We start from the raw sequence: 24,212 nt of genomic DNA, 5'->3' as shown, positions 1-24,212 counted from the left end.
TATATATTTTAACATGTTTAACATATATTGGATTACTTGCCATCTAGGGGAGGGGATTGTGGGAAGGAGGGGAAAATCTGGAACACAAGGTTTTGCAAGGGTGAATGTTGAAAAATTATCCATGCATATATTTTGAAAATAAAAAGCTTTAATAAAAAAAGATAGGGTGCCAAATACCGAGATCCCTTCTCAAACTAACTGCCATGTGTTCCAATTCCATCGCAGGGAGCGCATCTCCAATGGCCTGGCTGCATTGTTCCAGTGGTAAAAGCACATTGGCCTAAAAGACCATTTTATGGAGCACTCACTCACCTGGAGGTCAGAAGGAATGATAGGTACAAGGACCCTGTGAAGATCTTTCTGTAAGACCCGGGAGACTCTGGCTAAGTGGCCATGTCAAAGAAGGCACTAACTGGTTCTTGTATGCAGGGAAGAAGGCTCTGACCCCCAAAGGCAGTTGCTATAGGCTCCCCAAGTTCAGCAGTGGCAGCAGAGCTTAGCATTAGGATGAATCAGGAGCTCAAATAAACTGAAAGGGAAGGTTGGTGGGAAGACAGGGGGAGTCTGTAGAGCACTTTGTGCCTTCTCAGAATGTCCCATGCTTACCTAGGGGATTTGTTTTATTTGATCTGGTAGGGTTCATTCAGTGGAAAGAAAGGCCCAGGAGATGAGACAGAGGTGAGATGAGACAGAGAAACAGCACTTGCGAGCTTGAATCTCAGAAAAGCCAATGGGCATTGGAGCCCATCAACCTCAAAGAGCCTTTCGATCTTCCATTTGCTCTTTTTACCACAAAAGTATAAAAATCGTGTTTTCCCAAGACACCATTATTATGCCTTCATTATGACATTATAGGTGGGGCCTTGACTTGTATGTAAATTGGATTTAGCTGAGGCAGAGTTGTACCATGCCATCATACCTAGCTGTGTTTTAAGCATTTACATTTTTGTTCTTTTAAATATAGACCTGAAAGTGCTTTGTAGGTCATGGAATGTAATATAAATATCATTAGCCTGTAGAACCTCAATGTTGGAAGGGGTCTCAAGACATTTAGCTTTAGCCTCAGTTTAGGATGAATGTCTTTTACAACATGAGACAGATACACAGCCCTTCCTTGAAGACTTTCTGTTACTATTATTTTAGGAGTCCCTAAACCTATATTGTGTTATTGGAGGCTATTATTGCCACTGTTGGCATTTTTTTAACCACCTATCTCTTGAAATCTTGTTTCTGTCCTTAGAAGTCAAATAAAGCTGCATTCTCCCAGGTCAAAATGACCTTCTGAAGTTTAATTTATTTATCATTAAAAATGGAGAACAATAATGCACTTCTTCACATGATTGTTATGAGGAAAACATTTGAAAATTAGAAAATTTTGAGAATTTTAAAGATTTGAGAATTACTGTTATTATTATTAGTATTATTATCTGCAAATTTTGAGGCCTTTTCTCAGTTTTCATTCTCCTCGACCTCTCTGTTCCTTGAACTTGTTGACCATTTTCTCCACATTAGCACTTCCTTCCTTGATATCCATGACATTATATATTCCCATGGCTTTCTTCCTAGTCTGAATATGTTCATTCTTTTAAAAATTATTTTTATGATTTTTAAAAATTAATTTTATAATTATAATTTTTGACAGTATATATGCATGAGTAATTTTTTAATAACATTATCCCTTGTATTCATTTTTCCAGATTTTCCCCTTCCTCCATCTACTCTCTCCCCTAGATGACAGGTAATCCCATACATTTTACATGTGTTGCAGTATAACCTAAATACAATATATGTGTGTAAATCCAATTTTTTTGTTGCACGTTAAGTATTGGATTCCAAAGGTGTAAGTAACCTGGGTAGATAGACAGTAGTGCTGACAATTTACATTCACTTCCCAGTGTTCCTTCTCTGGGTGTAGTTGTTTCTGTCCATCATTAATCAACTGGAAGTGAGTTGGATCTTCTTTATGTTGAAGATTTCCACTTCCATCAGAATACATCCTCATACAGTATTGTTGTTGAAGTGTACAGCGATCTTCTGGTTCTGCTCATTTCACTCAGCATCAGTTGATGTCAGTCTCTCCAAGCCTCTCTGTATTCCTCCTGCTGGTCATTTCTTACAGAGCAATAATATTCCATAACCTTCATATACCACAATTTACCCAACCATTCTCCAATTGATGAATATGTTCATTCTTACCCAGCACCTTATTATCTTCCCTTTTGCCCCTTTAATGAGGATTTCTTCCAGAGTTCTGCCCCTGGTCTTTTTCTTATTCTGTGTTCTCTTCCCTGGAAAGTCATCTACTTCCATGCTTGTAATTATCATTTATATTCAGAGGACTTCCAAAACTTTATCTCTACCAATGATCCCACCCAGAGCTCCAGCACCATTTCTCACTGCTTGCTGTATCACTGTCTCCTAAATGGCTTGCCATCCCTCATTCCAAACCAGTAAAAAATGGAATATTACATCTTCTTTTCAAAATTTGAGCTATCACTTGCCATTTCATTTCATTTATATAGTCTCTTTAACATCCATCTGCTATTCTTTATTTTCATTGCCACCTCCTATCTATCCTGTTCCAAGAGCCTCCTTTTCTCTTATCCTCTTCTCTTCCTAATGCATCATTCCTTTCACATCATTCCTTTACTCTAAGACATTCAATGATTCCCTTTTGCCTGCCTAATAATAAAGAATATTTATATTTATAAAAAATTTTTTTTGCAATTCTCTTCCACCTCTCCACCTCCATTTCTTCACTTGCAACTCCTAATATAAAAGCTCCTCCACAGATTGGCCCTTTTGTCATTCTCCCTAAAGCACCCTATGTTTCAGCCAAACACAACTCTTTCACTCTCTTTGGCTCTTGGGCCTTCTTCTGTTTTGATTTCTTTGCTCATGACATCCCTAGCAGACTCTCTAGGGTTGACTCTATTTCACTCATTTCCAGTTCTATATGTCAAAATTTCTTCATTTCATTGAGATCCAATATAGGTATCATCTCCCTCAGGAAGCTTTTTCTTTCTTTTTTTTTTTTAAATAGAATTTTATTTTCGGAGAGGCAATTGGGGTTCAGTGACTCATCCAGGGTCACACAACTAGTGAGTGTTAAGTGTCTGAGGCTGGATTTAAAATCAGGCTTTCTCTAACCACTGAGCCATCCAGCTGCCCCCAGGAAGCCTTTTCTGGCCCTCTCCTCCTGCACTCTCACCATTCTTCTGTCTCTAGTTTCTTATAGTATTTTCTTTTAAGTTTGCTTTGCATTTATAATCTGCCTTGTATAATAATTATTTGTATAAACATATGATCCTTTCAATGAGACTGAAAACTTCTTGGAAGAATTTTATGGTATAATTTTTTTCATCTGTACCTCCCCTGCGGTAATTAATATTTTTTGAAGTAGATTCATTTAATAGTGGAAAATAGACTAAATAGGCTAAAATCTTCTCCCCGATGCATTGTGGTGTTTTATGCCTCAGACTAAATTACTCTTTGAGAATTGTTGCTGTAGAACCTATTTTGAAAGCTGGAATTAAAAACTCACTGCAATATTATGCAGACTCCTGAGAGCTCTTCAATCATCACGTACCAATATTGTTAACCTAATTTTATTAAATTGGTATTTATCTCACAAAGAAAAGGATTTGGAAGCCTACAAGTTCCTTGAGGGAAGAGATCCCATTTTATTTTATTATTATTATGTTTAATCACCTAGAGCATGGGCTTGGGAGGGTGGTTTGTGTTGAATTAATGCATATATTGATAAATAATGGGGTCAGGAAAACCTTCATCACCAGCACTCTGCAAGAAGTGTCTTCCAAGTGTCCCGTGAAAGGAAAATTTGGTTTGACCAAGTTAGAACATTCCTTCCTTGTTTTTGACACTCTCCAGAAGGAAGTGCCAGCCATGAATCATAGGCAGGAGGAGCAGAGGCCAGGGGTACCCCCTCTAAAGCACTTGTAGATACAGTCTTCCAATTCTCATCTGCATCTTTCCATGAAGCCTCTTCTGAGCTGCTAGAGTTGTCTCAGAGAGTTTACACATGTCTCAGAGGGTGTTTATACATTACTATCCTGTTACCCCCTAAATAGAATTATCTCCGTTTGTGATGACCGAGTTAGCACATTGGATACTCCTTAGAATCAGCTGGAGTCAGGATAAGCAAAAGTCCTTGGTCTTTATTCTTGGCGTTTAGTGGTAGAAGGGAAGGGAATGGACACAGGATCTCCATGACCTCTCCTCTTCATCTCCCTCCCAAAAGTGACTCTGGCTAGTTTTACTCCACCCCCCAGTCCCTCCTACAATTCTCTGTATACACCAAATGACTGGGCCAGCACAGGATAGTGGGAACGGCCATTTCCCAAGCATATTCTTACATTGTCCAAGCGGTAATTAGCCTTAAGTGCTTGATTGCCCGACCTCAGTGCATCAACTCAAGAGTTTCAGCCCTTTACAACCGTTATCATTATCACTATCATTTATAATAAGGCAATGCTAACAGATTATCCCGTGATTATTTTGTCACCTGATGCATACATACTCCTATGGTATTATTTATTTAAGGATTCACATCATGTGGCGTGGTAGCGACTCATGGTTTGAGGAGTATTAGTCTTGGACCACTTCAAACTATTCATTGGGAGGATGAATCCTGAAGCTGAAGCTCCAATACTTGGTCTGCTTAATGGGATTCATTGGAAAAGACCCCAATGTTGGGAGATGGAAGGCAAAAGGAGAAAAGGATGGCCAGAGAGTGTCATGGAAGCAACAAATAGGAACTTGGATAGACTTCCAGAGATGGTAGAGAATAGAAGGACCTGGTGTGCTGTCTATCATCCACGGGACCATGAAGACTTTACTGAGCAAAGGCTGAAGATGGAGCCTCAAGCTTTGCTACTTACTCACCACGTGATGATGAGCAAAGCCAGGGTGTACTGATGCTGGGGGAACCTTACAAGTCGCCTCTCAAAGGGAATAAATCACCTCATGCTAGTGGTGGAGCAAGGATTAGGATCCAGTTTTCTTCTGAGCATCAGCTTTTTCTTTTACCCAATGCTGATATTCCCCTTAACCTCCACGTCTCAGGTTTTCCATCAATAAAATAGGATAATAATATTTTCCTCGGCCAACCTCACGGTGTTGTTGTAGGTAAAGAAGTTTCTCACTGGTAAAGACGGCTAGAAATGTGAGCTCTTTTCATTATTTGCACTAGAAAAGTTGACTGTTGGTGGACGCACACTTTCAGTCCCCTGGCAGTGCTGAAGAACAGATTGTTACTTTGGCAGGGAAAAATCTAGTGAATAAGCAAAGCAGAAATGTGAGTTGGAGTTTCTTTAAACTCAGACTATTTTTTTGTTTTGGTGTCTCTTTCCAAACCAGGGCTTTCTAGACAAATGCCTCCTGATAGGCAGTCAGCGTCTGTCTGTTTATGGCGCCAACTGGAAGACCTCAGTCAATCATCCAGGTGTTGTGTGGGCTGAGCCAATGGATCACTCCCAACCTCCTCCAGAGTCTCCCCAATGACTGAGGTTAGTTGAGTGCTGCCTCATCTTTAGTGATTATTTCATTTAGCCCAACGGGGAGAGGGAAGAGAGGGCAAGATTGAGGCAAACATTTGGAAATCCTTATCTAGCATCATAGGTCTTAGAGGAGACCTTGAAAAGGTGAAATGCCTTTCCCAATGGTCATCCAGTTAAGGAAGTGACAGGAAATGGTACAGTGGGAAGACACTGGATTTGGGGTGAGAAGGCTCAAATCTTGGCTCTGCTCCTTATTATGTGTGTGAGCTTGGGTAAATAATTTCATTCCTTTGAAACTCACTTTCCACTTATGTAAAGGGGTGTGTGTGTGTGTGTGTGTGAATCACACAAAATTTAGTTTAACAACATTAACTAAATGCAAAGCACTGATGCCTTTGACCCCTTCCAGCTCCAGATACTTGGACCTGGGGTCTCGACACTCTGGCCTTAGACTTCTTCTGCCACAGCAATATAGACTAGGAAACAGAAGCCTTCCTCTTTCATTGTTTCATCCAATATAATTTAGCCAGAATTCCCAATTCTTACTGGACAAAGTTCAGAGGAATTTGAGTTCAGCCTGAAGAGTGGCCCTCACAGGGAAGTGACTCTGCTCTCTGTCACTCTACCTTTCTATCTGCTGACCATGTAAGGACCTTGTGGGGCTAGGGGCTGGGCTGTGAGAGCCCTCCTCTTCCTGCTCCTCCTCCTCAGCCATCCCACAGGTAGCTACAGTGGCTGCTCATGCACAACACCTGGCACAGGTGCTTCCTAGGCAAGCCCGAAGCTGGTTTTTGGACTCCCGTCTGTGGCTTTCTGCTTTCCTTTTCCTCAGCAGAGGCGACTGAAGAGCAATTCTGAGATGGATGTTTCCAGCCTTGGAGAAAAGCTCATGCGTTCTAGAGGTGTCTGGATCCCACACTCAGAGGTGGATGGCAGCCGAAGTAGTTTTCTACAGCTGTGTCCTCCTCAGAAAAGCCCAGCACCGGGTCAAGTGGATGAGCCGCTCTCCAGGAGGTATGGATCTTGGTGACGTTTAACACATGGCTCTTTTAGCTTTCTGTGCCTATGGCTTGTTTCCTCCTAGAGGAAGATTTTGCAACCCTTTCTTAGCTGCTTCTCACTGCAAAGGAGTTCTCTCATGGTTGAAGGAGCGAGCAGTAGATGGGGAATGAGGAAGCTTGTGAGAGAATCTTGGTTCTGATGCCTTAGCCTTGGGAGCCCGGAGAAATCATTAGCCTTCCTCTCTCTCCTCACATTTCCCAAACACCCTTGTCTCAGTATTGACTGTCTATGCCACATTCTGCTTTGATCGTAGTCCGTACCATCAGTCTATGACCTCCTCAGGTGCCAAGGTGATTGCTTCTCACCCCTGTGTACCAGCACCTGGAGCAATTTCTGAGAGAGAGAGGGAGAGAGAGGGGGAAGAGGGGGAGAAAGGGAGAGAGGGGGAGGGGAAGAGGAGAAAGGGAGAGAGGGGGGAAGGGGGAGATGGGGAGAGAGGTCGAGGGAATGGGAGAGGGAGAGGGGGGAGGGAACAGGGAACAGAGAACAGGGAAAATGCCAGAAGTAGGCAGGCATAATGCACTGAGATGAGAGCCTTTTTTAAGGACAGTTTTGGGGAGGGGGAATCAGAAGAAAAACACACATCCCAGTCAGCAAGGCAATCAATGACCAGAGAGAAGAAACAATTATGCTAAGAGGAGCTCAGTATGTGGGTCAGTGTGTAAGTCTGACCCTGTCCCTAGCACTTTCCAGAAATGGTCCCCCATTCTCCTCGAGCCCCCTGGTGTCCAGAACATGAAGAGGCCCCCCTTTTTATTACAGAATTTGATATGTTCAGCACCTCACGCCAGCAACTTCATGTTAATGGGTTGCAGAGGATGACTGGCCCTGGGAGCTCACGTAGTTTCTCGGGGCACGGGGATTCAGACAGACAGGCTACTAGGTCAGGTAATCAGCAAATTCCTCCCGCAGCACATAAATCAATGTAACCCCCTTCCTGTAATTTTTATATCAAATATCTCTAGCTTTGACCAATGAATTCCCTTCTGGCCGGCTAATGTTTTCCTATTGGAGACGTGTCTGATGTGGGTCATTAGGCATGTGGAAAAGGTTGGGGAAAAGATGTTTATGTCTGTCAGTGAGTTTGACAGTGTTCCCTTCAGTGATAGTCATGGGGGGGCCGGTGGCAATGTCCTCATATTCACAGTGAGGAGGGGGATGCAGGGGGATTTGTAGGAGAGGGTCCCGGGGGCCCGTTTCAGCTCTAATATTTGGTGCTCAAAGAACCCTTCCATTTTTGACATCCATGTTTTAAAGTCCCTTCCAGCTCCAACACTGTGTTCTAAGTTTCTTTCCGGAGCTGACATTCGATGCTTTTCTATGATGCTTGGACTGGATTTTCCAGAGGCTGGACTTCTTCGTTATTTAGCAGCAGAAAATGCTGCATTCATTTAGTCAGAGTTCCCGAGTTCAAATCTGGGCCAGAGCCTTTTACTAGTCGGGTAATATCATCACTTTAGCTTGGTGGGTCTCAGTTTCTTCATTTGTAATATGAGAAGTTGGACTAGAAGGCCTCTAGGGTCCTTTCCAGCTCTGGACTCTGATGATTTTTAACTTTATTCAAATGGCTTAATCAGATTAGCAGGATCTCAAAGAAATGGGATATAGGACGGTTACATTTTGATGGTGCCCAGGGATTTTAATCAGTTTCATTTCATTTCCAAAGGCATCTGTTTCTTGGTCTTTGTTTTATTCTTTTTTTAAAAAAACTCTAAATATTATTATTCTCTGTTTTCTGAAAAGTAACAATATAATGTATATTCCCATGGTTGGCAATTTAAAAAAACAGAAAGAGAAAAGTGGGAGTTGTTTGAAGGAATCTTTCTTTGGACTTTAACCAGTCTTCTCAGTAACTTTCTCAGTTCAGCCTTATTTTCCTCTTAAATCCCATATCCACATCTTAACATTGTTTGATTTGTAAACTGCCTCAGGTCTTTTTGGATATGGATGTAACCCATGTACCAGAGGTTTGGTTATGGCACAGATGCCAGATCTCAAAAATATATGCAGGCACTGTCCCTTTTCCGTTGAGTTGAATGTGTCTTGTTTTGATGATGAGATGAGAAAAGGACAAATAGTTTAATAAATGTTTATGTCGGAGACATAGTCTCTACCTTTGTCACTGTGAGACCTTAAACAACTAGCTTTCTCTTTCCCAGGCACCAGTTCCTTATCTATAAAATCAGATGACTAGATTAGAAGATTCCCAAGTTCCCTTCCCACCTCAGTTTTATGGAATTCTGTGGTTCTGAGGCAGCTTCAAAGCTGAGGCAGTTAGCTCCCTGAAGTTTAAAAGACAAATTAAGTGTGGATTGGGAAAATGTTTAGATCAGATTTTTAAAAAATTAAATGTATTTTGTTTTTTATTTTTATATTATATATATTTTTATCTTTTCCAATTACAATAAATTTTTTTTTGTTATACATGTACTTTTTTTACTTATTTCTTTATGAATGATGTTGGGAGAGAAAAATCATAACAAAAGGGAAAAGAGAGAGAGAGAGATAAATAGAGGGAGAAAGAGAGAAAGAGAGAGAGAGAGAGAGAGAGAGAGAGAGAGAGAGAGAGAGAGAGAGAGAGAGAGAGAGAGAGAGAGAGAGAGAGAGGAAAAACAGAAGAGAAAGAAAAAAAAAAGCAAATGTAGCATGTGTTGATTTACATTCAGTCTTCATGGTTCTCTGAATGCAGATGGCATTTTTCCTCCAAAGTTTATTGGTGTTGCCTTGGATCATTGAACTGCTGAGAAGAACCCAATCTGTCATAGTTATAGCTCAGGAATTCTTAACCTTTCTGTGTGTCATGTACCCATTGGCAGTCTGGTGAAGCCCATGAACATCCTTTCCTAATACTATTTTGAAATGCATAAAATAGGTAAGATTACAAAGGAGCCCAATTTTGTTCGAATACAACTATCAAACTATTAAACTAAGTGTGTTCATAGATTCCATGTTATTAGACTTGAATCAATGATGAGAAGATTTTTTTTTTTAGAGCAAGAATTTTGTCTTTTCTGTGTCCTAAATCCCTTTACTAGCCTAAAGCCAATGGATTCCTTCTCAGAACAATGCCTTCAACACATAAAGTAAAATATATAGATTTACATAATAAAGTATCACATTGAAATAAAGAAATAAATTTCTTTCCCCCACTTTCCCTTTTTCTAGCCAGCCACTTCATAAGCCTCTTGTTTAGAAGATGGGCTAGAGCCAAGCCAGATTGGACAGGTCCTTGTAGGGCTGTCTGAAGGTGTGCTGTTAACCAAGTCCCTGGGATAAGAGGAAAGATAGGATAGAAGGACACCTAGAAGAAGAAGCATGGGAAAGGGAGAAATGAGAGGTAAGTGGAAACATATTTCTCTGATTTTACACTTTTGCCAAATATTGTCTGGTCAGGTATGGAGAAGGAAGATAGTCTACCTAATGGCCGTTGTCCAGTGGTCATGTTATCTAAGATTGGATGTTGGCTTGATTTTTCTCCCTGTTTATGTATTTACGAGTTGAGGGGTGGGGGTAGACAACATTCATATGGGAAGCTTGCCTTGTAAACACCAACTTGTCCTGTCCCACTTAAAAATAGATAAAGAAATAAATTAAATGAACAAACAAATAAAATGAAATTCTGACTTGAGGATAAAATTTCATACAGTTTTCCTGGGGATGGTTTATATTTTCCCAAACTTAAATATTTCTACTTATTGCTATATGAACCTAGGCAAGTCTCTCATGTAGTCTTTGTGGAAGGGGGGGATTATATTAAATTAAATCAAGGGTTAATAGTCTAATCTCATGGAAAGATCCATGGATAAGCTTTAGGAGTCAATGGGTTTAGGTGTGAAAAAAGTACAGTTATTTCAATGTAATTGATTTCCTTTGCAATCCCATGTATTTTATTTGATCATTTGAAAGTATTTCTGAGAAAAGCCTCAAAGGCTTTATCAGACTACTGAAAGGCACACACAACAAGGCTAAGAAACTCTGGATTCGATAATCTGTCAATCCAACTCTAGTACTCTACATTCTTTATTCTAAAACCCCTTGCAGGTAAACATCCCCTTTTTTGTGTTCTAAGGTCTTTTCCAATTCTACCATTGTTCTAAGTGCTAATGTTCTTTTAGCTCTAACCTTCTATGTTCTGTGTTTTAAGTACTCATTGAATGCTAAAATCATATGATTTTCCTTTTCGGTTCCACTCTGATATATCCTTTTCTTTTCTACTCTGGTAGACCATCTCCAGGATTTCATCAGACTTTGGCTCACATTGCCCATGACTCAGCAGCCCAAACCACTGGTTCTTGTAGAGTGTCCATTTGGTTAGCTAGCTTTGCTCTATTGGCCAGAAATGACTGATTTAAGGAAAATTGCTCAGAGGATGGTACTATTCTTCAATTCGGGTTAACTTATCTCTGCTATTAGTGGGAGATTGTGGCTGGAACGGACTTCCCCAGCAAGCTCTCTCCGACTCTGGCCAGTGGTGTCCTGGGTAAAACAACGCCTTTTCAAGAAGTGACTCAGGTTTAGAAACCTCAGAACAAAGCCACAATCACCTTGCCAGCAATAGTAACAGCATCTTTCTCCCTTAGGAACCGTTCCCTTACAGGCATTGTGGTAGCCAGTCCATGTTAACTCAGGCTGGTGTTGAGAGATTCAGTGGTTGAGATCCCAATCTAAATGAAGTTAAATTGTGCCTTTGATCCTCCTAGCACACCAATTTGCTTTGCTCTGCTCAGTGGTCAGATAGAGAATACTTGTAAGCTTGGGCCAGTCACTTCAAAAATACATGTGTCTCAAGAGGGAATTGTGGGAAGATGGGGGAGTAAGACAGAAAATTAACTGGTTCTCTCAACCCCCCCCCAATAAAATAATGCCTCAAAGTAAATTTTACAGAGGCAGAAATAATTACAAGTCAGAGTAAAGAGGTCATTCAGCACGTAAAGTTGGGAAGTCATTAGGAAAGATCTGACCTATGGGTAGTGTCAACAAACAGCAAATCCTAAGGTCAGCTGGGTCAGAGGCAACTTTCACCCCAGGTGTGTGGGGACTTTAGTGTCTGTGAGGGCCCCTTTTCACTAGACATGAGATTCAGGCTCTTGGGTTGGATGGGTCTCAGGCTGTGGCTGCCATCTTGGTGAGTATGGTAGCAAAGGGAGAGGAGGGAATCTGCTGATTATGCTCACTTTGGAGTCCATGTTTTTGGTTTCAGAGCTGAGAGGTGAGCTGAGTCGAGCAGTGTAAGGAACCCAGAAAATGAGGGTGGTTGTAGTGGCAGTGGTGAGGGGAGCCTTAGTGGCTGGTGAGTCATTCATAGGTCATTCATAGACCTCCAGCTGATGCTGGAGGAGCAGTGAGATAACCTTGGATCAAAGTATATTGGAAAAAAAAAGTCAAAGACCCTCAGACAGAGTGCTGAAAATAACAGCATGAAAAACATAAAGCTAGTTCCCCCCACAACTTGAGGGTAGAGCCTGACCATAACATTAAGTGAACAATCAAGAAATAGGTCATTAAAATGAGTAAACAGCAGATAAAGAACCTGATCATAGATGGCTACTATGATATTTAGAGAAGATCAGGGGTTCAGAAAGAAAAAAAAATGAAGTCAAAACAATTTCCTATGAAACTTCAAAGAAAAAGGTAAAATGGTTAAAAGCCCAAAATAGAGTTCTTGGAAGAACTTAAGAGGACTTTAAAAGTCAAACAAGAGAGGTAGAGAGAAAAGAAATGAGTAAGGCAAGAAAATCAAAAAAATTATGAAAAGTCAACCAATTTTTAAAAATATCTAAAAACTTACTGGAGAAAATAACCTCTTAAAAATTAGAATTGAGGGGAAGCTAATGACTTTATAAGACATCAAGAAATATTAAAATCAAAAGAATGAAAAAATAAAAAAAATATGAAATGCTAATTGGGAAAAATAACTGTCCTGGAAAACAAATCGAGGAGAGATAATATAAGAATTATTGGACTATTTGAAAGTCATTCCCCCAAAAAGAGTCTAGATACTAGACTTCAAGAAATTATCATGGAGAATTACCCTGAATTTTTAGAATTAGGAAGGAAAAATCTACTAATCATTACCTGAAAGAGAACACCAAATGAAAATTCACAGTGACATTATAGTTGAGTTTTAAAGCTCCCAGGTCAAGAAGAAAATGCTGCAAGCAAGTAGAAACAATTTAAATACTGTGGAGTTACAGTAAGGATAGCACAAGATTTAGCAAAAGTTTGAAGGCCATGGAATACAACAATCTGTAGAGCAAAGGAGCCAGATTTGCAGCCAAAAATAACTTACTCCGAAAAACTGAGTGTATTCCTGCTGGGTAAAAAAGTAAGTAAAGGACTTTCGAGCACTCTTGAGGAAAAAACCAGAACTGAAAAAAAATTTGACATACAAGAATGAGGAGAAATGTAAAAAGGTAAACATGATTGACTAATCATAAAGGATTTAATAAGGTTAGACTGTTTACTTCTTAAATGGGGAAAATATTATTCATAGGTGAGTTGAATATAATAAAAATGACAGTTCTATTTAAACTAATCTATTATTCAGTGCTATTTCAATTAAGTTACCAAAATTATTTTATTGAGTTAGAAAAATAATAACAAAATTAATTTGGAAGAACAAAAAGTCAGGAATATCAAAGGAATTAATGAGAAAAATTGTAAAAGAAGAAGGCCTAGTAGTTACAGATCTTAAACTATATTATAAAATAGTAATTATCAAACCATTTGGTACTGGGTCAGAGATATAATGGTGAACCAATAGAATAGAATAAACAGTAAATACTTATAGTAAACTTGTATTTAACAAATGTAATGATTTAAGCTTTGGGGATAAAAACTCAAAATTGTTGAGAAATCAGAAAAGCAATAGGGCCAAAACTATATATAGACCAATATGTTATACTATTTACCAAGACAAAGTCAAAATGGATCCATGACCTATACATAAAGGGAGAGAGCATAAGAAAATTAGAATATGGAACCCATTACCTATCAGAACTATGAATAGGAGAAAAATTTATGAATGAACAAGAGATGGAGATAATTATAGAATGTAAAATGGATAATTTTGATTGCAAAAATTAAAAAAAAGATTTTGTACAAATAAAACCAATGTAGCCAAGGTTAGAAGGAAAGCAAAAAATTGGGAGAATTTTTTTTTTTTTTTTTTGCTGAGACAATTGGGGTTAAATGACTTGCCCAGGGTCACACAGCTAGGAAATGTTAAGTATCTGAGGTCAGATTTGAACTCAGGTCCTCCTGATGGTGCTCTATCCATTGTGCCACTTAGTGTCCTGAGAAATTTTTACAGACAGTTTTTTGGATAAAAGTCTCATGTCAGATATGTAAAAAATGGAGTCAAATTTATAAGGATATAGGCCATTTCCCAATTGATAAGTGGTCAAAGAATATGAATAGGCAGTTTTTGGAAGAAGAAAAAAAGCTATTATGTTGTCACATGAAAAAAAAAGTTCTAAATCATTGATTAGAGATCATTGATTAGAGAAATGCATATTTAAAAACCTTGACATACCTTCTCACTCTTATCAGGTTGGTTAAAATGATAGAAAGGCAAAATGACAAATGTTGCAGGGGATGTGGGAAAAAATGAGACTCTAATACATTGTTGGTAGAACTGTAAAGCAAACTTTTTGGAAAGCAAACTGGAATTATGCCCAAAGAGTTATAAAATTATGCCTTCTGACCCAGCAACATCACTAAGTCTTTTTGTCAAAGTGATCAGGCACAAAAGGAAAAGAATCTTTATGTTCTACGATATTTATAGTAATTTTCCTTGTGGTGACAAAGAACTGGAAATTGAGTAGATGCCCATCAGTTGGGGAATGACTAAATAAGTTGTGGTATATAGTTGTGATGGAATACTATTGTGTATAATAAATGATAAACAGGTTGATTTTAGGGAAAAAACATGGAAAGATTTGCATGAAAGGAGAGAAATGAGCAGAACCAAGAGAATGTTGTCTATTATAATAGTAACATTGTTTGAAGAACAACTGTGAACAACTAAGCTATTATAAGTAATAAGAATATTCAAATCAACTACAAAGGATTTATGAGAGAAGATGTTATATAAAATTTTAAAAACATACACATTTTTTGGTTACAAGTGGAAATTAGAACTGCATGGTTTCAGAGGAAATTGGAAAATCTGTATGAATGGATCAGAATGGAGTTAGCTCAGCCAGCAGAAGACTTTACACAATAACAACATTATAAAAAATTACTTTGAAAAATTTGAAAACTATGATTAATGAAATGAAAACCCAAAATTCCAGAGGCCTGAAGATAAAATATGCTATCCACTGAGAGAAGGGTGATGGTCTCAAGCTGTGTAACGAGATACAGATTTTTGGACAAGGCTGATTTGGGGATTGGCTTTGCTTGACTGTGCACATTTGCTGCAAGGATTTTTTTTTTTTCTTTGTTGCCCTCTCTTTCTTCAGTGGCCAGAGCAGGATACATCAAGTAAAGGCTTTACATGAAGATGACATGTCTTAGATTTGATATGGAGCTGTGTATCTGACCTTTAATGACTAATCTCTGAGATTAGGGCTATCCACTAGGGAACACTGAGTCATGCCCTCCGATGTATGGATATAGGTCAGCTCTTTTTAATCTTTCTTTCTGGCTTTCGTATTTCACTTGGTTTGGTAAGTGCAGGAGTCATTGATGAACCCCAATTCCACTTCTAATGAGCGTTGGAGATTTAATCTGCTGTCTTTTTATTTTTTAGTTTCTCCTCCTTAATCTAATAACTTCACTCTTCCCCATATTAATTCTGATTGACTTTAGCCCCATGGCCCTTCAGAACCTCTGAACTCAAGAGAAGAACTAGTAGGAATTGTAGGCATGAGCCACCATAGCTGGCTACCCCTTATTTTTCCTGTTGTGGAGAATGCTTTGTGCTGGCTCATCTATACTTGTTCACAATCTCTTGCAGTTGTCACACAGCAATGTGGCTACTGATCAGAATTGTGACTCCAGAAGAGATTGGTTCACTCAAGAATCATGCTAGATTAAGCAGCTGCTCTGAATGTTCCTTCTGTCACCACAGGCAGCCCCAAACCATCGTTTTTGTCCAAGTCTCTTCCATCTTTGACTCTGGAATGTTCACATAATCTACACCTCTCAAATGAACTTCCTGTCCCCCATCTCTGCCTTCCACATTCAGTACCATAGAACTCTTCTTTGCATCTAGTTGATGCACATTGCATTAAATTGTGAGCAACTTGAGGGCAGGGGCTATTTTTGACCATATTTTGTTTCCCCAGCGGCCAAAAAGGGGCTTAACTGACCGAATGGCTATTGACGATTTGGAATCAATGATTCTAATTGTTTGGAAGGAAAGGAATATTTATTAAGCACCTTCCATGTGCCAGGCACCGTGTGAGTCACTTTACAAATATTTCATATTATACTTACAACAATCTGGGAGAGAAGAGCTATTATTATCCCATCGTCATAGTTGAGGAGACTGAAGTCGACAGCTGTTAAGTTTCCCAACCCTAACTCCAGATAACACAACCAGTCTGAAGTCGGATTTGATTTTAGGTTTTCCCATCTCCAGGCCCAATGCTCTTTCCACTGTCACTAAGCTAGATGGAGATGGACCAAAATCATGCAGAAAGAAGGGACCATGGACAGGGTATAGTCTGTACCAGTATCCATCCTGATGAGATTGGTGCTCCCTTCAAAGGCAATGGGAAACACCCAAGGGTTTCAATTCATTAAGTTGCTGTTGTTTTTTATTCATCATTGAAAAAAATGGAGATTTTTTGTAAATTATTTGTTAGAATTTCTAATGGAAAAGTATATGGAAATATGTGAGGCATATATAATTTTTGTTAATGTAGGGCACTTCCATGATGGGAATCCAGCTATGATCTTATAGACAAAGTCTAAGAAGTTGCACCAAGCATATAAAGATTAAGTGCGATATTTGGAAGTCTCAGAGTTGGTATTTGGAATCCAACACTCCATCCATTATTTTCTACCACCTGGGATATTATCTTGTCTGGATATGGGGAATTGTGTACCATGGTGGGCTATAGAAATGGACCAACCCATAGCTAGATAGATTACTGTAAAATCTGACACTAGGTAATTTGATTATTTGGCCATTGTTTAATTCACAAAGGGCGGTGGGTAGTATAGTAATAGAGCACTAGACCTGGAATCAGGAAGACTCATCTTCCCGAGTTCGAATCCTGCCTGAGACACTTATCAGTGATATGACCCTAGGCAAGTCATTTCATCTTCTTTTTCTCAATTTCCTTATCTATACAATGAGCTGGAGAAGGACATGGAAAATTACTCCAGTATCTTTGTTAAGAAAACCCTAGATGGAGGTCTCAGAGAGTTGGAAATGACTGAAACAACTGAGTAATAAAATAACTCATGAAGCCATTTTCTGATATTTAAGTAGCCATGATTTGTGTTAGTACAAGGGATATCCCTATAAATGGGCTTCTTAATCTCCTGAAATATTTAAATAAATGAATAAAGCACACAATGCCTTTAATGCTTTTTTTTGGTGGAATGCATTGTATATAAATAATAAGTCACTTTGAATTCTAGAAGTTTGGCTTCTAGTTATAAAGACAAGGTCAAACAAAGGTTTTTGAGAAGAGGGAGAAGAGAGAGAAAGTGGGGAAGGAGAGAAAGAAAGGAGAAAGAGAAAAGGGGGAAAAAGAAGGTGCTGGTGCTGAAGATAGAGGAGGATAAGTATGGAAGTAAGAGAGAGTGGAGGTTCAGAGAACAGATAGAGAACTCAACTCTTTGCCAAGTCTTTATTTAGAGAAAAATAATCTCTCAGGATTTTTAGTTCAGTGCCTATTAGCTCTTTCCTTTTTCATCTCTCTTTGCCTAGTCATTTTTAGAACAGCAGTCCAATATAAAAGAAAAATTGTTGAACTTGCCTCCCAAGTTTGGTACTCTTTGGCGCATAGTAAAAGTTTAAAAAAATGCTAGACTTTGAAGACATGCTTCTTGAGCACACGAGTTTTAAGCCTGCCTTGCCTTTAACCCCTTATTCATTACATGACTTTCACTCAGTCACTTCCCCTAGCTACAGAATGTTGTAAGGAGACTACAAGTTTTTCACTGTCCAAAATATAGCACCAAATACTAGAGGAGTGGGTTGCTGAAAGGCATACACAACAGACAGAATTTGGGGACAGGAGATGAAGGGCAAAGACCTTGAATTTAGCTATTATTCTGGTCAAATTCTTTTGCTAGCCAAGCTAAAGGGAATTTTGGAGATTTCTAATCCTAAATCAGATGTTATTTAGAATGTTGGGCTGAAATTTAGCCTAAGGCAGTGGAATGACATAATCTTGGCTCCACCCCCAACCTGAGAGATTTTTATTCAACAGCATCCTCAGGGAGGTGTAGAGGCTCAGTCTGCCCTTACAGGGAGAAACCTTCCAGTCTGTGATAGGAGCCTGCTGACGAAGCCCAGAAACTGCTGGATGATAAGAACTTAGGGACCACCCAGCAGAAATGCCCAGTAGTGAGATCAGCAGAAGAACGAAAACAGCGGGTGGTACTTCCAGCTGTGCCAGGGGTGTGAGCTGCCCTGGACACACACAAGCCTTAACCACGTGCTTCCATGTCTCTAACACAGATCCCTGGTCTCAAGGATCCCTGTTGTGTGCCTCTGTTCATGTTCCTCGGCCGCCTGCGTGGTCCTGCTCATTCCCATTCTCTCTAAATGCGCACCCTCCCAACCCCCGACTCTAACCCTGACCCTAACCCTAAATGCGCGCTCTAACCTTAGAGATCTGTGGGAGAAGAGGAATTTTTTTTTTTTTACTATGTCATTTGGTTAAATGTCTTTTGTTTGAGCTAATGCGTCCTCTGACAGACTCCTAAAAGTAAACGTATCAGCGGGGACTTGTGAGATATGGTTCTGAATGGCTTTCCTTGGGGGCTCATGGGCAAGAGGGGGTGACCAAGAAACTGCTGTACTTGAATAGCCTACCTTACGGGGTGCTGTGTGGCTCAAATGAACTAAGAATGACCATAATACACTTCACACCTTCATACGGCACTCTGTCTCTATCTCACTTCCTGTATTCAATTAAAAATACAAATGCATTCCAAGTACAAGCTTCTCAGGCTCTCGGGCTCTCACCAGAGTGGTCTGGGAAGGGCCCCAGAGCTGGAGGAAGAGCATACATTTTTGCAAGCTCACACCTTCTCCCCGGGACAATTGGAGCTATCCTGTCAGACATGCCCTAAAACTTTCCATTGAGGAACAGCAGAAGGGTGTCTTCTGGGAGAAGGAAAGGCAGGATGAAATCATTTTGGTTGTGAAGCAATTTTGCTTGGAATGAACATGCGTGTTTTTCCCTCCACAGAGAAATCCAACACTGTGTCGGATTTGGGGGAGGAGGGAGGGGGGGTATTAATTTTGGGAGGAGCTACAAATGTAATTAAGAAAGTGAGGGTGGAAATGGCTCTGCTGGCCCGAGTCCCCGAGCTGAGCAACCAAGCAACAAGGACAACAAACAGCAGTCCCCGGGAATTATGCGCACTCCAGGAACCTGAGGGCACGCATGAGGAGCAGACAGTCTCGCTCTGAGTTCTCCGGCCTCGGAGTCTGTGAGCTCCCTAAGGGAATCCCGGCGTCTCCGCTCTGGACTGTAACACCCTGGGACTGCTCGGGTCTCAGTTTCCCTACTTGTTGATTGAGATAACGATAACCATACTCCTACTTCACCATATGGGGGCAATAACAAGAACCACATCAGCTAACATTTATAGGGACTTACTACGCGCTGTCATTTACAAATTGTAACGGATAGATCCTTGTTACTGTCCCCAATTACAAATGAGGAAACTGAGGCAAATGGGATGGAGTGACCGCCACTCTCTGGTGGTGTCCGAGGTCCGTCCGGACGCTGCCTCGTAGGGTTGTAACGAGGAAAGCTTGGTGTAAAGCTCTAGGAGAGGAAACGCGGGGCGGGACAGACGGAGCCAAAGGCGAGGCGGGCGGTCCGGAGTGACATTGGGCTAGCTACTTCAGCCCTTGAGATCCCTGGTCCAGCCTCTCTCCTTACGGAGCTTCAGAGAACCCTGGGAAGGCGTGGGGACTGAGGCCGGGCGCAGGGCGCAGGACCGGGAAGAATGTATACAGAGACGGGAACATTGTAAACCGCGCCTGTGAAAGAATTACGCACTGGGATCCACAGAGAGGCCGCTGAGGAAACATGTTAGCCCTGCTGCCAGGGGGGGGGGGGGGGGGGGGGGAGGGGCGGGATAGGGCCGACGCTTCGGGGATGGCCAATGAAGGAACTTGTCGTGCTTGGGGGCACATACTGATTCCCAGCGCTTGGACGTGGCAGCCATTTTGTCCTTCAGTCCCCTTTGACGTTTGCCATCCCCTCTGGGGTTTTCTTGGCAAAGACGTCGAGCCTCTTGTCCTGTCCTTCTCCGGCTCCTTTTACAGCTGAGAGAACTAAGACCAGGAGGGAAAAGGACTTGCCCGGTCACGGGGTCTGAGTCCGGATTCGAATTCAGGAAAAGGAGTTTTCCCTCCATCAGGTCAGGCCCCTGCTACCTCCTCAAGGAGAAGTAAGAAAAATCTCCCGGAGCGATGGAGATCCCGGATGCCTTGGGTGTCCGGGGGTAGCTGGGGTCCAAGCTGCCATTACAAGGGCGGGGATTTCCAGAGGGCGGATCTCTCCGCGTTAATAATCTGGTAGCTCTAGAAAAGAAACCCTTGCTAAAGCCCAGTCTGGCGCCTCGCTTCCTTCTCTTGGACCAGAAATCGGGCATTGAGCTGCTCAGTGGGCGCGTCTAAGCAAAGCCTCTGACCAAAGCTCCAGGTCTTCTTTCAGACAAGAAGATGCTGGAGGAAAACGCAGCGGGGTGAATTCGCAGTGGCCAAGATGGCGGGTGCAAAGCGCGGCCCTGCAGCCCGGAAGTAGCCGCGGAAGGAGCGCCCGAGCATTCGGCTCTGGGCACGTGCTTCCGTCATAGACACGTGTAAGCCCCCACGCAGGCGTGGAAATGGCGCTTATCGCATGGGAAGGCACGGCTAGCAGTAGTCGGCTAAAAAAGAGCCTCCATATGGGGTAGAAGCTAACACCGTCGCTCTGATAGCCCGCCCCCGTGGGGGGGGGGCTAAGAACACGTGACAGGGTAGCCCGAGACCGGACGGCACAGGAGGATGGCTCGCCCCCTCGGGCCAGGGTTCTCCGCCCCTCGCTTTTCCTGCCCCCTTCTCGCCCTTAGCTAATGCTGGGGGATCCAACTTGGGATGTCGCTGTTCTCTGCTGCCATCTGCCGGCGCTCGCCGGCCGCGCAGCCTCGGCTCAGCCCCTCCGCATCTGGACGGCCCCGGCTGCCTTCCGCTCTTTGTGAAGCTGACCCCGCTGGCCCCGCCCCCACAGCCGGCCCCAGACGCCGCCGGGCTGTCTCCCTGGGCCTCCCTGTAAACTTCCATCCGGGTTACAGCTAGGAAGCCCCTTCCACTCCCGCTCTCCCCTGTCCCAGCCCTGGGTCACTCTCCTAGGTGACCCGCAAGTCCCCCGGGCGGCTGGTGCTCCCACGTTCCGTCACCCTTGCAGTCCCGCTGTTCTAGATGCCGGGAACACGGAGACAAGTAAAAATAGTCCCTGCCCTCCGAGAATGAACACCAAAACGGGAGGACAAACAAATCAGAGCGCACAAGATCACTGCGCGGGACTGGCAGCTGGGTGATGCGGCCCCGGAGTCCTGGAGAACTCTGACTGGCCAAGTGACCCCGGACAAGTCCTTCCTCAGTGTAAAATGGCCGTGCTATCAGCCCCTGCCTCCCGAGGCTGCTGTGAAACAAACAAGTAGTATTTGCAAACTTTCCATGGAGTTCCATCACTATTTCTATTCATCGCCCTCTTTCTTTCACGCGTCACCTTCATCTCTGCACGCGCGCGCGGGCTTGGGGCCACCCCGAGGAGACGCCAGTCTCAGCCCAGTCCCGGGCCCTCGGGCCCACGGTCCGGCGCGAGCACAAAGGGCCTGCGCGGCTGCGTGAGGGTCTTCACTGATCGCCGGTGGCGGCAGCTGAGCTGGACAGTCCCTGCCACGTCCCACCTTTTGGCGGGTCCTTTGGTTAATTTCTCCTCAGCCGGAGCTCCGGTGAGACCGGGCCACACCTCACCTTGAGGGTGACTCACGTACCACAGGAGCGTCCACCGGGCGTTCAGCACACGGCTCCCCCCTTCCTTGGGCCATACCGCGTCCCCGCGCTGACAGACCAGAACTGCCGCGTGCCCCGCGCCAGCTGCCCACGAGCACCTCCCCTGGCGCTGTGTCCCGGGCAGCCGGGGTCCCGGGAGAGTGCCGGCCCGGAGTCACGCGGGAGCTCGCCCACTTCCCAGCCGTGGGGCGCTGTCCCTTCCCTGGAAAAAGAGCGGGAGAAGGACACGGCGAATCCCGCCCGGGCTCGTGGAGCGTCGGACAGACGGAACAGCCACCACCACCCGGGGTCTCCCTGAGCCGGGCAGCAGCACCCGCTGACACACTGCTGAGGGGCCCCGGGCGAGGAGAGTTTTCTGCTTGTCCGCTCTGCTGCTTCAACGCTGAAAAGCGCTGGTTTCCTAGAAAGCGTCTCACATTCGAGCCCTTTTGTCTAATTCAATGAAAGTGCTCACACAGGCAGGGAGCTTCGCACTAAGGCCGCGTGGTGGAATGACCCGGAAGGAAAGGAGGGATGTGACTGAGGAGGCGGCAGGAATCCCAGTTTGGATGAGACTTTATTAAAGACTATGAGAGTAACAGTAAAGTAGGTATGAGGAAGAGGGGGCGGGGCGGGGCCGAGTACTGGCTGATTGACAGCTTCGTTTCCCGGATATTTCCGGGATTCTGCATTGCCCTCTTCTTCCCACTCCTCCTATCCGACCATATTTCCTTGTAATCTCAGAGAAAACATTCAGAAACCAAACAGAACTAAACAATTCACCAGTGACGAGGGGGCTCACGGTTCCATCTTGCAAATCGTCATCCGCCCCGTCTCACTTCTGCCCCGTCTCACTTCCGCCCCGTCTCACTTCCGCCCCGTCTCACTTCCGCCCCGTCTCCACTTTTCTGTCGGAATCTTGCGGTCCTTCATCCGGGCGGGGCGGAGCGTGGAGAGCCGGAGCCGGAAGTTCGCTCTCCAGGGTTCGAATCCAGCCTCAGACGTTGCCCTCCCCTCGGCCGCCTCAGCTTCCTCTCCGCACGCGGGCCGGAGAAGGAAAGGACCAACCTCTCCAGTACTTTTGGCAAGAAATCCCAATGGCCCCTGTTCTCCTAAGATGCGCCCCGCCTTTCCTCTTTACCTCACCATGTCAGTCCACAGGCTCACTAATGTAGGGAGCGGTTTAATTAATTTGGATAAAACGGTGACTAAGAGCATGCGTCTCGGCAGAAGCCAGTATTTACATTGCATGCGGCCATGCTGCGGGAGGGACGGACAGTCCCCGCTTTGCATCAGCGCTGCCGCCGGCAGCAGGTGCTGAGGAGGGGCGAGCCCGAGGCAGCACACGCCTGGGAGCCGGAATTCTCCCACAGCTGGACGGTCACCCGCGGTCACTGCCTTCAGGAGCTTCCCACCGTTATCCCGCGGCCGGCAGCCATGAACGCTGATTCCAGGTTCCCGGGCTAGAGCTGGGCGCGCCCAGACTGGTAAAAGCCCTTCCTGTCACCTGGGGCGAGAGAAAGCAAACAACCATCCAACCCAGCAGCCTAAAGGGGAAAAAGTAGCGAGATTACTTCTACTATGCCCAAGAAAGGAGACCGACCCATGATCTACTGTCCCTGTGTGGTGACCTTGGCCCTCCTGCCTCAGGTGCTTCTCCCGGGCCCCACGGCTGAGAGATGGCGCTCTGCTCGCACGGAATTCCGTTAATGCTGCGCCCCCCGCTGGAGCTCGAGAGCCTCCAAGGCAGGGGCCCCTCTGCATTCTTTTTGATTCCACCTTAGTGCCGCGTAGCGTTTTATGAACTAACTGACTGAGCAGCCACTGCCCCCCTCTGGGCGGGAGGCTCTGCCTGTGTCCATGACTCATTGAGTCTGAGCTTTCTTCAGGCTTTCACTCCACGCGAGCCTTCTTCAGGCCTACTCGGGCGGAGAGGAACCGAAGGGATGACCCCGCCTCGGGTCTCAGCCGTGGCTGGCCGCTCTGCGGTAGTCCTCGCTCCTCGGGAGCCTCCTACCAGGGCTTGCCGGGGATGCTGGGGGAGAGTAGGGTAAGGAGGGAAAGCTAAGTTTAGGGCCCAGGGCCGGGGAGGCCCTCGGAGGACCGAGGCTTTGCGAGCGCCGCAGGTGGGAGTGGGGCAGGCACAATTTTCTCACTAGGTTGAATCTGAGATAATAAACATGAGTCTGTTTTCTTGTTCATTTTTAGTTCCGCAGTCAGTTCTACAAAAGAACGCTCGAGAAGACCATTTGGGACTGCCCATTAAAACCTGAATCAAATTGTTTACCATCTTGGGAAAGAGCAGCTGAGAGAGGGAGGAAGAACCCCGGGAAGTCAAAACTAAAAAAATGTTAAAGTGACTGTAATTGGGAAAAAGAAAATATTATTAAAAAAAGAAAATCACCTGGAAGTGGTGAACAGTCACAAATCTTGTATGCATGGAG

At 43.7% G+C, this 24,212-nt stretch overlaps 1 long non-coding RNA gene across 1 annotated transcript; it reads left to right on the top strand.

Annotated features, from left to right (window-relative positions):
- The first annotated feature begins 22,431 nt into the window (after positions 1-22,431).
- On the top strand, positions 22,432-24,196 carry LOC141547898 (uncharacterized). The gene is made up of 2 exons (XR_012483660.1): positions 22,432-23,818; positions 23,977-24,196. It is a non-coding gene; the product is annotated as an uncharacterized LOC141547898 (long non-coding RNA).
- The last annotated feature ends 16 nt before the right edge of the window (positions 24,197-24,212 follow it).

This window comes from Sminthopsis crassicaudata, chromosome 6 (genome assembly GCF_048593235.1).
Source record: "Sminthopsis crassicaudata isolate SCR6 chromosome 6, ASM4859323v1, whole genome shotgun sequence".
Classification (NCBI taxonomy): domain Eukaryota; kingdom Metazoa; phylum Chordata; class Mammalia; order Dasyuromorphia; family Dasyuridae; genus Sminthopsis; species Sminthopsis crassicaudata.
Note: the sequence above shows the minus strand (reverse complement) of the source record. Positions and strands in the feature narration are given on the sequence as shown.